We start from the raw sequence: 16,282 nt of genomic DNA, 5'->3' as shown, positions 1-16,282 counted from the left end.
CTCACCTGTTCCGCCACCCCGGCCCGGGAGGGGACCTCGGTTACAGCTGGTTTGCACTGGGATTAGCTGCTCTTTGCATTCGCTTGTAGCTGTGGATGTGGTTTCTGTAGTGATGGGACCCAGTGCGGAGATCTATTGGCTGCTGGCTTTGTAAATTCCATTCAGTTTGGTCCAATAGCAGAGGGGGACCGGGGAGACATCGGGAGCTCTCTCTTCAATCTCCCCTTTTCCTTGCAGACCCGTCTCTGTCTCTCAGCACAGAGCTCTCATTCAGACCTCGGTCTGCCCTCCCTGCTCGGACTGTGTTGCTTGTTCTTCCCGACTCTTCGGGGGCAGACACGACGAATTTCCTCCACAAGGACCAGCCGGTGGTCCCCACATTCCTTTGGATGAGCAGATCTGCTTGGGATTCGCGAGAAAGCAAGCACAGGCTCCTGGACCACACAGCCTCCCGAATCCTACCCTCACTCAGGCTTCCCTAGAAAAATCTGGATGTGTGCAAAAGAACACTTGGAGCCACTGCAGCTTTTCCACGACTAAGGTAGGTGCCTTTTTCAGATGTGTCTCTGGGTTCCTGATTTATCTTTTTACAGCCTTTTCGGCCCCGGGACTCGCGTGTGCTCCCCAGCAAAAGACGACGAGCCTCACCAAAAGCGTTGGGGGCTTCGCTCCATCTGGCCTTTTTATTTCATTTTATTTTGCAAATCCGGACAAGACTTTCTCCCATCTGCCGCTCCATGTCTTAGGTGTGGGTGGGAGCGTGGACATGTATGTGCGGCGTGTCCTGTGCCAGCTTCATGCACATCTCCACAGAAGCATTTGATTTTTTGTTTGTTTGTTTGTTTGGTTGTTTTTTTTTTTTTTGCCCCTTCGGACTTTAAAAAAAAAAAAAGAAAAGAAAATCGAGACCACCGTGGTTTGCAAGCATTTTGCTGCAATCAGCTATTTGAACGGCTCTGGGGCCGTGTGTGATGTGTTTACAAAGTAGCGCCGTCTTCCATACAAATAAACAGAAGAGTGTGGCGGGGAGAGGAGGAAAAAAAAAATTTATCTGCAGTAGAGAGGGAGCAGGAGAAAAGCGCCAGTTCCCTGCAAACCGGGACTGGCGATGAAGACAGGAGTACTTCTGGAGATTGTGAGCAACCAACGGGCTTTTTTTCTTTCTCTTTTCTTTTTTTTTTTTTTTTAACCCCCGTCCCCCTCCTTCTTCTTTAAGGAAACTGTCAGCTACCACCTCCTGGGGTGCTTTTTTTGGGTTAACCAGAGAGAAAAAAGGAAAACAGGCTTGGCTGGGGTTGCATTAAGCGATTTTTTTTTCCTCCTTCCTCTCTGCTGGCTCCGTAGAAGATGACGGCTGGTGTGATGCACGAAATAACGCACGTGATTGATTAGGACCTGGCTGGGCTTCGCTGGGGAGCGACCCGGGCGCGCCGGAGACCCCGGGCGGAGACCCGATGACGGTAGCTTCGAGCTGTTTCTGCAAAGCTGGGGAGCGGGCTCCGTGCCCCCCTTTGCCCGTGCGTCTGGGTAGGGGGGAGGCCGGCGGCGGGCAGGAGGGAGGGGTGCGCTGCTCCCGGAGCCTGTGGCTGTGGCCTGGACCTTTCCGGGGGGCACGGGGCTGCTGCCGGGCCCCCCTCCCCCGCCCCCCCAGCTCGCACGGCCCGCCCGGCTGCAGGACCACAAAAGTTGGTAGCTGCGGGGACGGGCGCCCCAGCGCGGGTCTCGGGGGGTGCAGCCCCCGCTCGGTGCCCGCAGGGAAGCGGGTTCCCGGGAGCCGAGCCCGCGGGGCGCACGGCCGGCCGGTACCCTGGGCTGTGCTGCGGGGGGTCTGGGGAGCCGCGGCCGACCTGGGCCACCCGCACAGCCCCGGGCCGCCCGGCACAAACCCGCGTCCCGAAGCAGCCGCCGGCCGCGCTGCACAATTCCCCCGTGCCCCGCCACCCCCAGCGCCGGCGGCCCGCGGCCCCCGCCCCCACCCGTGCCCCAGCGCCGCTCGGCCGGGGGCCCCCTCCCAACCCGCTGGGCCCTGTGATCGCCCCCGGCTGCCCGAGGCGGGGGTGGGGGCCGCGGGGGGGGGGCCTGGAGACCCCGGAGCCGGCCTGGGAGCTCGCGTCCTGCCCCTCCCCCAGGCCGCCGCGGCGCCCCTGCGGCCGCGTGGCTCGACCTGCGGAAGCGCGGGCGGGGGCGGCGGGGGCGCAGCGCTGGGCGCACACCCTGCGGTGGGGGCGCTCGGGGGTCGGGGGCGCTCGGACCCCCGCCCGCTGCCCCGACGCCCGCCGCCTCCCAGCGCGCCCCCCCTTCCCGCCCCGCCCGCCAGCCGCGGCTCCCCGGGGCCCCCGGAGGGCGCGCAGGCTCGCAGGCTGGGGCGCGGGGCCCCCGGGCCGCCCCGGGGTCTGTCTGGCTGCGCGCATCCCTGGGCCCGGGCGCCCGTTCCGGCGCCTGCTGGCCGCACACACGGCGCCCTGTCGCCCGGGGCGCTGAGGGCCCCGCAGCCCTGCCCGGCGGGGACACCTGGGCGCGCGACCCGCTCGCTCCAGGGACCTCCTCTCCATCCCTCCCGCCCCGTCGCCGTCCCCGTCCCCGTCCCCGACCCCTTCCCCGTCCCCGACCCCTTCCCCGTCTCCGTCCCCTTCCCCGTCGCCGTCCCCGTCGCCCGCCGTCCCCGTCCCCGTCCCCTTCCCCGTCCCCGTCCCCGCGGATTGCTGGATTTTTTCCCTTCCTTTTTATTATTATTATTATTATTATTATTATTATTATTATTATTATCATTTTTATTATTTTTATTAATATTATTTTCTTATTTTTTTGACTGCGGGTTGTCTTTAATGCGACTCCTCCTTCTGCGCTGCCGGCAGGTGCGGGTCTCTCCGTATTTATTTCCGGAGCCCCGGGCTGCTCTTTCGGGGCTGGCAGCGTTGGGGGCCCAGGGGTGGCGGGGAGTCGCAGCGTGGGGAGCGCGCGGAGCGCAGGCCTGCACCCGGGGCGCCGGCGAGCTGGGGCGCGCATCCCCAATCTGCCTCTTGGACCCAACTTAAATTTGGGGTGAGGGCTGCCGACTAGGGTGTGTGTGTGTGTGTGTGTGTGTGTGTGTGTGTGGTTATTCAACCTAGCAGGTGCTGTTCTTGCGAGAAGAATCCACAAGGTGGTAGTATGGATTCTTCTTTTCATTTGATTTTTTTTTTCTTTTCTTTTTTTTTTTTTTTTTTTTTCCTATTTGGTCAGTTGAGGGGGAACGGTTTTATGTGTTCATATCCTATGCTTTTTGAAGGGATCCACCGCTGGCAGGGCTTCAAGCATCAAGGGCGCATTGCATTAACTGTCTCCTAGTGAGAGGTGGGGCGAGCGAGGTCCCTGCCCAGAGTCAGCACTCAGCATGATGTGAGAGACGCAGAGAAGGAAAAAATAAAAAGAGAGAGAAAGAAAAAGTTTAGGGAGACCTAGTTACCCCGATGCAGAATTTCCAGGCTGTGTGGGCGTTCTGCGGGCGGCGTAGACGAGGGCGAGCTGAAGACCGCGCCTGGTAGGTACCCTTGCTCAGCCACAAAATAAAGGACCAGGGGAGAAAAAGACCTGACTTTCAGACCGAACAAAGCAGCATCTCTTGCTCACCGAGCTCCATGCTTGGAAGGGACATGCTCACCGTTTTCCTAGAGGGTGTCAGACCCCGGAGAAATGAGCAGAAATCTGCACTTTTGCAGGGGCGCTGGGGCGAGAGGGAGGGCGAGGGGAAAAGTGTGTCGTGCCTTTAGTTCTCGGTGGGAAGAGGTTAAGAGCAATTGTGAAAATCGCCAGGAGATAGGTTTCCCTGTGTGGATGGAGAGCAAGCTGGATGGCATGATGGCACATGGTTGCATCCAACCCTTATTTCCAAAAAAAAAAAAAAAAAAAAGAAAAAAAAATCTGATTTTTTTTTTTTTTTTGCATTTCTCTCCATATCGAGAACATGAGAATTTCACGAGGGCTTTGCGACTATTTATATATATATTTTCAGATTAGACTTGCAGTACTGTGTTATCCAAGGAAATGCAATATGTATATATTTATATTTATATGCGTGGCTTGTATGTATGGCATATGGTTGCTATTTATGGCAGTTTTAAAGAGTATCATCTCTGACATGTAATAAAATAGTCAGGGCCCGTGGTTCAAGTCGAAAATGACTTCATCACTTTCAAATCACTGAATTCAAACGAGAGCATTGTTTTCTTGGGGAAACCAGAATGGTTTGGAGCAGGGATTGAATGATAATTGTATTTTCATAATAATAGCTGTGCTTTGATGCCGACTTTAAGGTGTTTTGACATATTTTTCCGGGGGAAAGGAATCGTTGCTTTCTTTTGTACTATTTTTCCTTAAACAAATAATGCCGAACGTACGTTTGGCCTTAAATCCAGCGGTCCTGCTAATTTTTCATCTAAATCTAAGAATAGAAAAGATACTTGAAATATGAGTGATTGCCACAGGAGGTGGTTAAGGCAGGTACAGAGCTGTTAGGAAATTTGCAAGTGAATGAACTTGAGGATTGTCAAAAGTTCTTTTTTTTTTTTTTTTGGCGTGGATTGTGTAGACTAATGATAAGTATATGAGGTTTCTCTTTATTTCTGAACTTGGCCTTTTCATTTGGTTTTCTTTGTAGTAATTTGTGGAAGGCTTCTGGTCTCTGCACAAAGATAGCGTGCTTACCGGCTAAGCCTGTTACATTGCTTTCAGAATGTGCAAGGGTCTTTTTCAGAACTCTTTAGAATATAGTGGTCTTATACCCAGACTAAAAAAGAAAAAGAAAAAAAAAAAAAAGAGAGAGAGAGAGGAAAAAAAAAAAGGCTGGGGATGGTTCTCACAAAAGTAAACATTCAAGTGCATGGGATCCGGCATCTGTTTTAAGATTCTCTTCTTTTTAATTGGCACTCCGCATTTCCAACGTTGAGTTCGTGCTTGAGTATTGTCAGTGATGCAACTTGTTGATGGAATTTATTTCATGCAAATGAAGTTTGAATATAACAGTATTTTTAAGTCCCTAAACTCTCACTCTGCAGATAGGCTTATCTGGTTAAAACGTACTTAAATTCCAAACATGGTGAGAGCTGATTTCAGCATGCTGATTGCAACTGCAAGGAACAGATTTTTTTTTTTAATTTTTATTTTTTTGGTATATAAACTGGCCTGTGTTCTTTCTATCCTGTTTTCCACCTTCACGATATATGTGATATTCCCAAATGAGAAAAAATATGTTCGGGGGTTAGTTTAAGCCAGTTGCTCAATTTATTTTACTTTATTTATTTATTTATTTATTTATTTATTTATTTATTTATTTGGATTTTTTTCCTGGAGACCATATCCTTTGAGAAGAGACTTCGTGTTCTACTTAGTTACATTAAATAATAATCGCGATGTTAAGACAGACTGTGCCTTCTGTGTAGTCACAACTGATTTCTTAAACTTGAAACCGCTACCAGTTGCAAATCAAATATACAGCTTTTGCCCGCTCAGGGAGAGAGCGTGAGCATCTCGCCGGGGAAGGTCACGTGGCTCTCGGCAATTAGGTCATCTGTTGTGTGCGGCGGACATTCATGCCCCATTCACTCAATGAATATTTTCCAGTTTTATCATTTTTCTCTAAACAACCTCCACTGGGCCTTTCAAAGCCTGCACTGTTCTCTGCCTACTGAATGGCAGGATGGGAAACCCTCATTTTTCTTGTGGAGGACAGAGGAGCACAAGTGAGCGGGAGGGAGGGGGAGAAAGAAAACAAGTGGTACCGCCTACGAGTTTGCCATTTTGCCATTTATGACCTTCCAGCCAACATGTATGTGAAGCGTTTTCTATCTGCAGAGGTTCTACTAAACAAACAAACAAAGATAAATACATAAAAGGCTGATAAAATTCACAGGGGTGGAAGGTTGGTGGTGGAGCACAGCCAGTCCACTTGGGGTTCTGTTCAAACTGCAGACGCTGAGTGCGGAGTTCACCTGTCCCAGGTGTGTGGTTACCTGAGCTCCACCTGCCTGTGCAGGTTGGCCAGCCAGTTGCCAGGTCGGTGCTCTTATCTCGCCAAACCCCTGCCCTTCCTCCCAGAAGTGGTACCTGAAGGAAAAAGAGAACGAACCCCACCAAACAAATGTAAACTGTGGAGTAAGATGACATCGTATTGTCCCCATTCCGGAAGGGGAGACCGCAATCTTTGCATCATGTGGGCGACATGAGGAAGCATAAACCCTAAAGCCTCACTGGAGTAAATCTCCAGGAGACAAATCTTGATTCAGGATAGTGTTAATGAAAAGGCATGTGCTTTCGCAGCTGTTTGGAAATGTGTGGAAATAATCCAGAGTTTTGTTTGGGTGGCTTTATTTGAAACGTGTGTTCTATAAATAGCGACTTGCTACAGTAACCGAGGGCTGTTTTGGGATTACAGTCGGACCTTCTTGGTTGTGCGCGTTCATACTGCTGAGCACTCGGGTTTCAGGATCTTGAACTTATGGTTCCAGGCACGTTTTTGCATTTTACCATATTGTGGTAAGACTGTGGAACCGGAGATCCGCTCTCTTAGCCAACTTTTGAGGGCACAGCCCAGGATGGCCAACTCGGTGCAAGATGGTGCCAGCCACCCTCTAGACCTTGCTCATCTTGCTTAGCTGAAAGGTTATGCCCAGGGATCCCTTCTGCCTCTTTCTCGCTTCACCCAGCCCCTGGCAACCACCATTCCACTCTACGTATGAGTCTTCGGTCATGGCTTTAAAACGTGGAACTGTGCCTGGTCTCTTTGTACAGTGAAAACTAATGATTTGGTTGGTTTGAAGTTGCATTTCTTGGTCAGGTTTGGGATCCTTTAAAAGAAAGGAACCACGGTTGATGAAACTGAGTGGCACGGAGAGGCCGCAGCTCTGCGGGTTGGTGTTTATTTCTGCAAAGCGTGGCAAAGGCCTCCCGTAGCTCTGATGGGATTTGCTCTCGGTGTCATGTTCCCTATTTTCCTGTTTCAACATCACCAATGTGTGGCTCAGAACCAGGGCAGGGACATGCGTTCCATTACTTGGATAGTCCGCAGCAATGAATGGTGCTCTCAGAAACAGCAGGGTGGGGGTATGGAGACCAGAACCCATTGAGATCACGTGGCTTTATTGTTTGCAATGCTTCCTACTTAAGTAGAGCTGTGAATGCACTAGGTGACAAAATGTAAAAAAAAAAAAAACAAAACACATTTTTTAAACAAATGCATCATCGTCTCAAGGGATGTGGTAAGAATTGAATTGTGTGTGTTTATATGCACAGAGATGCCCAGATGCACAAGCATAACCAAGTGATATTTCTTGCATAAGATGTTTTTTTTTTCCTCAGCCAATGTAACACATTAGACCAACACAAAAAATACCAGAAGGAAAGATGTGATTTTGCCCCATTGCCCATCCTTCTCTCCATCGTTTTCCCAAATGTAAGTCATATTAAAATATTCATCCTGTGGGTGACCTGCAAAGTGTCTGTTGAGTGCTCCTCCTTTGAGAGTGGAGACATTCATTAGTAATGAGACCCAAATAAATGGAGTAGATATTTATGGGCAAGCATCCACCTTCTCCATGGTTCCTTGAAGTTTTGTCTTCAAATTGAAGTCATTATTTTCTAACAAGGTATCGATCCCCCATGTTAATGATAAAATCATCTATATGATCAGTGCAATAGAATGTTACCCCTTCCCAGACGTTGATGCCACAACAGTTGAGAAATTCACAGTCGTCTCTTCATGCTGTTGAGTCCACAAGAGTTGAAAAACTTTATGGCCTTGGGTGTTGGGTCCTTCCCTTCCTGCGGAAGCTCCGCTGCAGTCGCACACATTCTGCATGGACTCTTCATTCATGTGGCGCCTGCCGGGAAGCACTGCAAAATCCCAGCCGACGGCCCCAGCAGGGGTGAACCAATGTAGGATGGTTTGCTCTCCTGGCTTGTCACTTCAGCCCCGATCACGGGTCTTTAGAAATGCGGTCACACATGACGAGACTGCAGACCCGCCTGGGTCCCTGACACATCCGTATGCTGGCATGTGGACCTGAGTGGCCTCAGGTGACTCACAGCCGCAATGTAACTACGAGCTGTTTCGTGCATAAGATGGTTTTATTGGCAAATCGTATCTAGAAACCTTCTATCATTTAAGTAATCAAATTTCATCTAAATATGTATATGATTTCTAGTGTGTAGGAGTATATTTATATACAATCATGTAATTGTACTTATATGCTCTGCACGTATTATTGCGTTTATGTAAAGCCTTCATCATCTAAACTTGGTATATTTCACAATTTATTGGAAAACTTATATATATATATATATATATTTAGCATTTATATATCTTACTGAATAAAATCATTTAGATATATAGATATATACACAATTATGTGTTTTATAATTTTATATAAATAGCCTACATAATGAGTTACTGTATTTTTTTTAAAGAATTTATTTATTTATTCCTGAGAGACACAGAGAGAGAGAGAGGCAGAGACCCAAGCAGAGGGAGAAGCAGGCTCCGTGCAGGGAACCCGATGTGGGACTCGATCCCGGGTCTCCAGGATCATGCCCTGGGCCAAAGGCAGTGGTGCTAAACCGCTGAGCCACCCGGGCTGCCCTGAGTTACTATATCAATAGTTATTGTAAATTTATACTACGTTTATAGATACAGGTAGATGGACAGTCCCGCATCTTCCTGAACAAAGTATCGTATCTGGTAAAGTACATTTTCAGGCTGGCCCCCAGTATCTATCTACATTTAATGGTCCACAGAAACTACCGCTTCAAGATCTATTACTGCCAGTGTGGTGGCAAGCATATTGCAGTTCTCACGGAAATGTAATTAATTGATATTTAGTGTGCTTTTGTGAACCATTTGGGAGCCCTTCTGTCAGTGGGAACATGTGGCAAGCCATGTATCTTTCCTGCTTGGATGGATAGGCAAGTTCTGCTCCTATCAGGAAAGACTGTGAACACCTGACACTCATTGTGTGTCAACTATACTCAAAAAAAAAAAAAAAAAAGAAAGAAAGAAAGAAAGAAAGGCAAAGAAAAGAAAAGAAAATGCATACCCTAGCCAAAAAAACAAAAACAAAAAAAAAACAAACCAAAAGAGACAGACTATCTGAGGGTATGTGGAGGTCAGCAGGAAAGAAGGCCACAGGTGACCAGTGATGGCCATGAGCATGGTGGTGGTGGTCGCCATGCCACTCCATTTGCACATCCCTCTGCCCATCATGGGACAGGTTCCGTTGACTTGGTCTCAATATGGAAAAATCAATATGGTAGATCCAGGAATGGAGCTACTCAGCCCTGGCAGGAAAGAAACTGAGGGACTAAGGTATTTCTGTGTTTTTCTGGAAACTAGCTCCTTCCTGCACCAGAGGTTTGCCCTCCCCTTCTTTCGTTTAATGCTATTTTATTGAGCATGTACGACGTGCCAGTTACAGGCTCGGGCGTCAGTTTAGTGTCGGTAGTAAAGAGATGAGCGTGGAATATGCCAGTTCCCCAAGACCTCTGGGTGTAAATGCTCATAAGAAAGTTGTAAGGGTCTTTGGTTCATGCATGTATCACCCCGTCCCCTTTTGCAGTGTGTGTTATGGGTGCTTCCCTTCTGTTCCTGCTCCTGTTGCTTCCTAGCTCCCTTCTGTTTTGCTGAGTGATGAAGGAATAATAAATGTAACTAGGTACGAGGCAGGGATCAAATCATCTGGAAAGAGTAGCAACTCGTAACAGCAAAGAGTTTCCACGACGGTTTGAAAGGATTCTTCACATGCCATATGTGTGTGGCTGGCTCTGTTTTTAAAAGCTGTCAAACCCTGTATTTGTAAAACACTGATTTTCATTCCAGCAAATCCTCTGAGTAAATACACACACACATATATATATATATAAGACAGATGACTTTGACTCCAGCAAGAACTGCGCGCTCCTGAGACTTTTTGTTGTTGAGGTGCTTGTGTGAACATGTGGCGGTGGCCCTGCTCCCCTTGATCCCAGCCGCTGCCTGGCGGTCCTTCTGGAAATCGATAGGCCATACTGAGCTCTGGCACCGTCCCCAAGGCATGAGCGACACTGCGTATCCTCACGCCCCCGAATCTCAGAGATTGCAAAATAGCAGACCATCGTCTCATACTCCACCACCCTTCGTATAATCTCTTTTTTTCCCCACCATGTGCGATGTCTTAGCTTTGCGAACCTTGAGGATGGACCATGCCACTCTTGGACGGGCCATACAGCATGGCTTGCAGATGACATTGCCCCAATTTTCTTTCTTTCTTTTTTTTTTTTTTTGTGGCGATTCGTTCCAAAAAAATCGCGCAAAAGTGATAGCCCTTGATGGAAAGAGCCGTGAATCAGAGATCGGCCCTGAAGGAGGATCCCAGATTGACTTAATTTCGGAGAACCTCATGTGTCATTCCTCTCTCACTAATTTCACCCTGGGGACACATTTGGGGCTTCAGAAGCCTCTTGCTAATGGGTTCAGAGATGTGAGAGATAACTGGAGACTCTGGGTCGTGAGCATTACCCAAATTACATAAAGAGAATTGCAGAACTGTGTTGAGATTCCTTGTATTTTATTGACAGAGCAGAAACAGGAAGTGGGATAATGTTACCGGAGAGGGTTTAAATCGCCAGAGTCATCTGGAGAAATGAACTTGGTGTATTTTCCCCCCCATCATGCTTATTTATTCAGTATTTGTTGAAGGCCAAGAAGTAGGGATATAAAGAAATGTCTGTTTTTTTCTCTATTTTCCATAGGACAAGGCCATTTTGCACCACTTTTGTGGAAATACAAAAGTTGTGTGTGGTGGGTGGGAACAGTTGAACGTGAACTCGCAATTAAGAAGAAAAGTTTCATATCAGAATCTCTCTTCCAGTGTGTGTCTGTGTTTAATCTCTTGGGTCCTACGTCCAGTGTTAGGGGAAAACCATGGTTTAATTCAATGTTGAGCAATCTTTTTCATATCGTTAAAGGCAAAATCACTGGGGCCTTAGAGGGTAAATATGACGTGCCTATGATGGTTCTCAGATGGACATGGTAATACTGTGATATTTTAGCTGCTTTAACAGGACAAAGCCTTAGCGTTGAACCAATAGGGAGAGGATGTTCCATATGGGGTGAGGAGGTGACCTGGAGCCTCGGGGAAGAGATGGCTGCCTGGCCTAGGGGACACCTGGGTGACATCTGTGTCCCAGCCGTAAACCGGCAGGCTGGACGTCTGGCTGCCAAACCATCAATGTGCATATGCATATGTACATGGCACATGTGCCGAGCTCATGCTGTGCAAAAGCTTGCGGTAGTAAAGATCACAGTACACACCATTATTTGGAATTGATGGTCCCTGGAGAACCAGAATCAGTGAAAAGTAGACATTTGGAAAAAACAAACAAACAAAAAAATAGCCGACTTTGTTAGCTCAGAGAGTTCACAGGACGCATTGGCTGGCGAGGCTGGAGTAGGGACTTCTCTGCGAGCAAAATGGGAAAGCACACCCGGGAAAAAAGTCCCAGTTATAGGAAAGTTGGGTAATGGTTAAATGCACGTACTGAGTCCTCCCCTTCATGCGAAGGGCTCTTCCCGCCGTCTCCTGGGTAAGGAACCACAGCAAGTCCTGACCTACGTCAGAAGGGCAGCAGCGTCCTGCTGGGCTGGGTCTCAGCGCCTGTGTTCTTCCCCTCACGTCCCCCAGTGAGCATATCATGTCATCTGACCCCAGCACGCTGGGGAGGCTGAGCATAGGACGGCCCGCACACATCTTGTATATGGAGAGTGCAAGACCCATGCACATAAATTCCTGCTACAGTGTATCATGATACTTGTTCTCTTGCACTGTGAGTCATTATTACTCTCCTCCTGGGACCGCTGTATACATTAAGCCTCATCATGGGTATGCATGCATATTCTCTGTAGGGTTCAGTACTATCCACTATTTCAGGCATCCACTGTGGGGGGGGGTTCCTGAATCTCCTACAGATAAGGGGGGAATCCCTGTATAAAGCAGGTGCTCTAGCACACCAGAGCAGAAAGTGGGAGAAACATGAATTTGCTTTAGCACAATACGAACCGACGTGGAAGGAGGAGGGGTACGTGGGTGACTAGTAGCCTTCGCAAACACAGGGAGCAAAGTTATAAAGCAACAAATCTTGTGGGGGGCGGGGGCTAGGTGGCTCAGTCATGCATCATCAGGCTCTTGGTGTCAGCTCAGGTCATGATCTCAGGGTCGTGAGTCAGAGCCTTGCATCAGGCTCTGCGCTCAGTGTGCACTCTGCTTCAGATTCTGTCTTCCTCTCCATCCTGCTCATTGTATCTCAAATAAATAATCTTTTTTTTTTTTTTTTTTTAAAGGGGGATGCCTGGGTGGCTCAGTGGTTGAGCATCTACCTTCAGCTCAGGGCATGACCCTGGGGTCTTGGGATTGAGTCCCACATGGGGCTCCCTGCAGGAAGCCTGCTTCACCATCTGCCTGTGTCTCTGCCTCTCTCATGAATAAATGACCATCAAGGTTCATAGTGGAAATCAAATGATAAGACAGTTCACACGGTTCTTCACTAAAACGTTGTGCAAAGGTGTTTTATGATGATTCAGTTTGCCATGGCGGTTTCACAGGGTCTGGCCCACAAGTTCATGTGATGGTTATATTTATTTATATTTACTATATATTTATAATTTATTATAATATATTTATTGTATATTTAAAGATTTTTATGTATTTATTCATGAGACACAGAGAGAGAGGCAGAGACACAGGCAGAGGGAGAAGCAGGCTCCATGCAGGGAGTCTGATGCGGGACTTGATCCTGGGACTCCAGGGTCACGCCCTGGGCCAAAGGCAGACACACAACCGCTGAGCCACCCAGGCATCTGTATATCATTATATTGATTAAAAGTCTCCTCGAATGCACGATAGGAATCATGATAATTTACCAAATTTACATCAAATAACATACATAAGCGGGTGTCTTAGTTTCACAGCAAAACGTCTCTGGTCACATCCAAATTATTAAGAAATTCCTTCTTTTTTAAAAAAATATTATTTATTTGACAGAAACTGTGTGCTTGTGGGGGTGGGTGCAGAGGGAAGAGGAGAAGCAGACTCCCCCCTGAGCAGGGAGCCCGATGTGGGGGCTCGATCTCCTGACCCTGAGATCATGACCTGAGCAGAAATCAGGAGTGAACGCTTAGCCCACTGAGACCTCCAGACACCCCAGAAATTGTTTAGTTTCTATGAATGCCTACCATATGTACTGACATCTTATATATGCAGATATATGGAATTTTATGTTGGTTTTCTATATATAAAACATATATAACGTGCATACATATTTTATACATATAAAACCTGCATGTATACTGATATTTCATAAATTTATATATATCCTCTACATAAAACATCCTAAAATATAAACAAGATATATAAATATATAAAATATCAGCATACAAATGTGAATACATAAGTATACATCAGTATATATAATTTATACGTGTCTATATAACAGATCCATAAATCATAAATACTCAAATATGTTTAAATATATACATAATTTAACCTTTTTTGGGAAACCTAGCTTTCTGACGACTGTTTTTTTTTTGTTTTTTGTTTTTTAACTTTCTGTGGTGCTGCAGTGAGCACTTTCTGAAGGTTTTTTGTTTGTTTGTTTGTTTTTAAGATTTTATTTCTTTATTTCAGAAAGAGGGAGGGAGCTTGATCCGCAGAGGGGCGGGGGGAGAGGGAGAAGCAGGGGAGCCTGATGTGGGGCTCGACCCCGGGACCCTGAGATCACTGAGATCACGGGCTGACCCCAAAGCAGACCCTTACCAGACTGAGCCATGTAGGTGCCCCCTTTTGTGAAGATGTTGAAAAGACCGAAGTCCTCGGGCCGTGGAAGGCCGTGGGAGGCTCAGGGAGCACTGCAAAGTATTGCTTCTATCGGGAGACGCCGATTGCTGTGATTCTGTTGCTGGATCTTTCCAAGCTATCGGTTCACCTTTTCTCTGTTTTAAACGTGACTTGAGGCTGAGAGCCCTCGAAGGGGAAGCAGCTCAAGCAGCTCAAGCGTAGACTCTGACTGTCCCCTCCCCAAACACGCCTCTGGTTCAGAGAACCCGCAGCCCGGCCTGCAAGGCCTGCGAATTCGCAGCGTCTGCGGGGCCTCCGGGCCTTCCCGGGGTGAGGCCTGCCTTTCCTGTCCGCTCGTGGCCATCCTTGGGGCTCCAGGTGTTGACACACCTGGCGGGGGCCACGCCATGGTCATTGCGCCTCCCGGGTTGTATTCAACGTGCCAGGTGGCAGCCTGTCCCCCGAGGAAGCACCCAGTAAAGCACGTGTGGCCCTAATGGTCACCGGGTCACCGGCAGCCGCGGTGGGTGTCGCAGGTGCCTCCTTCCAGGGGTTGTCCTTGTCCTCCGCTCGCACAGTCTTCCCGACCTGCTGCACAGGACACACCGTCCTCTCTTCAGGTTGAGAACAGCCCCTCAAGCAGATGCTATGTAAGCTTTTGGTCTCTTTCCATTTGTGTGCATGTGTGTGTGTGTCTGGGGGGTGGGACAGGATGCAATGATTCTAGAAAAGTATACATTTTTCTCAACTTGGGGAATACACAAACCCGCCTAAATAACTATTACATTGCTCAGACCACATGCAGCATACAGCGTGTTGGAATTCTCCTGATAATATTAGGAAATCTTTTAAGGTCAGACATTGTTAGGACTTGCAAGAGACCGAACATCTGCATTCCAGCATCCCTGTGTAAAGAAACTGAGGCACACGGATCTGCCGTGATTTATCCCAGACCGCGTACAGCTGGTCAGTACTTTGACTTAATTTTTTGAGGATTTTATTTATTTATTGGAGAGCGAGTGCAAGTGAGCAGACAGGAAGGGCAGAGGGAGATGCAGACGCCCCGCAGTGGAGGGAGCCCAATGCAGGACTCGATCACAAGACCCGGAGATCATGACCTGAGCCGAAGGCAGATACTTAACCCCCTGAGCCCCTCAGCCGCCCCTGGTCAGTACTTTTTAAAACCCATTCACGAAACAATGGGCGGAACACCTGAAATTTCAGTGTCCCATATATCTCTGTTTGCCAAATCGTCCTATGGGTTCATCGTATACGATGTGTTTCGAGACCTGCTTTTCTTTACGGTGCTGCAAAAATCCCACAAGGTAAATTATTTTGCTGAAAGGCACCAGGGGAGGAAGCCAAAGGGACGGAAAAAAAAAATCTCCAAAATTGGAAGCAGAACTTGTTACCTTGGAGCCACGATCGACCACGGCCTGAGTTTACAGGTCACCAAAGGGTCCGAGTGGCCAAAAGAGCTGGGTACGTGGCATCTTCTGATCCCCCAATCTGGAGCTTACTCGGCGAAACCTGTTTGCTTTTAGTTAATTGGTACATGATTGACATAGAATGTTCTGTTGGTTTCAGGTGTCCCGGATTGATTGGAAATACTATTTTTTGATGCTCCCCACGAGGGGTGTAGTCACACGTGCCACCTTATTCCAATGTGATTGACTTGATTCCCTGTGCTTTACTTTTTATCCCCGTCACTTATTTTTAAAACTGTAAGGGCAACCGGAGGACTCAGTGGTTGAGCGTGTACCTTCAGCTAAGGTCGTGACCCCGGGGTCCTGGGATCAAGTCCCGCATCGGGCTCCCCACAGGGAGCCTGCTTCTCCCTCTGTCTATGTCTCTGCCTCTCTCTCTGCGTTTCTTATGAATAAATAAATAAAATCTAAAAAAAAAAAAAAGCATTGCAGAATTCATCGTGAGCATGATGCTCCGTGGTGTGCATCGACAAAGCTCACTCTGACCCTCCTATTTTTGGATGCTGGTCTGTTGTAATGTGCACCTGAGGAACCTGCAGTGTCGTAGCGTCCCGGCTTTCATGGCGATGCTTTCCGTGTCCCTAGAGAATTAATTACCGTTTGACATGCAGCTTGATGGCTTTGTCACCGGCCGCTTGTGCTTTGCACTATTACCTACGAACATGAACCCGGAGCTGTGGGTACAGCTCTCTCCGTTTCCTCATACTCACGATTTTTCCCATGATCCTTTAATGCAGAGCCACTTGAAACGGGTCGTTTCTTATTTTGGTGACAGGCATTTTAAACTTTTAACTTTGTTGTTGCTGCTTTTATACGTTGGGGCTTTCATTCCTCAGGATTAAAACCAGGAGCTGATTATGCCACTGGATGGAAAATTTAATCGGTAGGAAGGTGGCTGACCCACCTCCCTGGCTTGTAACATTGATCCTTTGATTCTTACATGTTGACTGATTGTACAAA

General features: G+C 48.0%; 1 protein-coding gene across 2 annotated transcripts in view; it reads left to right on the top strand.

Moving 5' to 3' along the window:
• Positions 1 to 273: 273 nt before the first annotated feature.
• NLGN4X (neuroligin 4 X-linked) overlaps positions 274 to 16,282 on the top strand; it is a 296,558-nt gene continuing 280,549 nt past the window's right edge. Inside the window, exon 1 of one of the 2 annotated variants that reach the window (XM_055338876.1) lies at positions 274 to 541. The gene's annotated coding sequence lies outside the window, so the exon portion shown is untranslated. Of the gene's footprint in view, positions 542 to 3,326; positions 3,521 to 16,282 lie in introns of those variants that run through there. The other variant, XM_055338877.1, reaches the window with a different exon arrangement.

This window comes from Nyctereutes procyonoides, unplaced genomic scaffold, assembly GCF_905146905.1.
Source record: "Nyctereutes procyonoides isolate TBG_1078 unplaced genomic scaffold, NYPRO_anot_genome, whole genome shotgun sequence".
Taxonomy (NCBI): domain Eukaryota; kingdom Metazoa; phylum Chordata; class Mammalia; order Carnivora; family Canidae; genus Nyctereutes; species Nyctereutes procyonoides.
This window is presented reverse-complemented; position numbering and strand designations above follow the sequence as displayed.